Here is a 1,505-nt window from a genome sequence, read left to right on the forward strand (position 1 = left end):
TGCCTCCAGATTTGTTCTTTTTGCTTTGGCTATGAGGGCTCTTTTTGGTTTCATATGAATTTTGGGATTGTTTTTTCTAGTTCTGTAAAGAATGGTGGCAGTATTTTGATGCGAATTGCATTGAATTTGTGGATTGCTTTTGGCAATATAGTCATTTTCACAATATTGACTCTATTCATCCATGACCATGGGATATGTTTCCATTTGTTTGTGTCATCTATTTCTTTCAGCAGTGTTTTGTAGTTTAACTTGTAGAGGTCTTTAACCTTCTTGGTTAGGTATATTCCTAAGTATTTTACTTATCTTGCAGCTATTGCAAAATGGGTTGAGTTCATGATTTGGTTCTCAGCTTGGTCTCTATTGGTGTATAGCAGGGCTACTGATTTGTGTACATTAATTTTGTATCCTGGAACTTTGCTGAATTCATTTATTAGTTCTAGGAGATTTTTGGATGAGTATTTAAGGTTTTGTAAGCATGCAATCATATCATCAGCAAACAGCAACAGTTTGACTTCCTCTTTATTGATTTGAATGGTCTTTATTTCTTTCTCTTGTCTGATTGCTCTGGCTAGGACTTCCAGTACTTTGCTGAATAGAAGTGGTAAGAGTGGGCATCCTTGTCTTGTTCCAGTTCTCAGAGGAAATGCCTTCATCTTTTCCCTGTTCAGTATTATATTGACTGTGAGTTTGTCATAGATGGCTTTTATTACATTAAAGAGTGTCCCTTCTATGCTGATTTTGCTGAGGATTTTAATCAAAAAGGGATGCTGGATTTTGTCAAATGCTTTTTCTGTGTCTATTAAGATGATCACATGATTTTTGTTTTTAATTCTGTTTATGTGGTATATCACATTTATTGACTTCATATGTTAAACCATCCCTGCATCTCTCATATGAAAACCACTTGATCATGGTGGATTGTCTTTTTGATATGCTGTTGAATTTGGTTAGCTAGTTTTGTGTTAGGGATTTATACATCTGTATTCATCAGGGATATTGGTCTGTAGTTTTCCTTTTTGTTATGTCCTTTCCTAGTTTTGGTATTAGGGTGATACTGGTTTCATAAAATGATTTAGGGAGGATTCCCTCTTTATCTTGGGAATTGCATCAATAGAATTGGTATCAATTCATCTTTGAATGTGTGATAGGATTCAACTGTGAATCCATCTGGTCCTGGACTTTTTTTTGGCAATTTTTTAAATTACCATTTCAATCTCACTGTTCGTTAATGGTCTGTTCAGAGTTTCAAATCCTTCCTAGTTTAGTCTAGAAGGGTGTATATTTCCAGGAATTTATTCATCTCTGCTAGGTTTTCTAGTTTATATGCATAAGGGTGTTCATAGTAGTCTGCAATGATCATTTGTATTTCTCTGGTATTGGTTGTAATATCTCTCGTTTTGTTACTAATTAAGCTTATTTGGATCTTCTCTCTTCTTTTTTTGGTTAATCTTGCTAATGGTCTATCAATTTTATTTATCTTTTTAAATAACCAGTTTTTTGTTCCA

Source organism: Macaca mulatta, chromosome 12 (genome assembly GCF_049350105.2).
Source record: "Macaca mulatta isolate MMU2019108-1 chromosome 12, T2T-MMU8v2.0, whole genome shotgun sequence".
NCBI classification, from domain to species: domain Eukaryota; kingdom Metazoa; phylum Chordata; class Mammalia; order Primates; family Cercopithecidae; genus Macaca; species Macaca mulatta.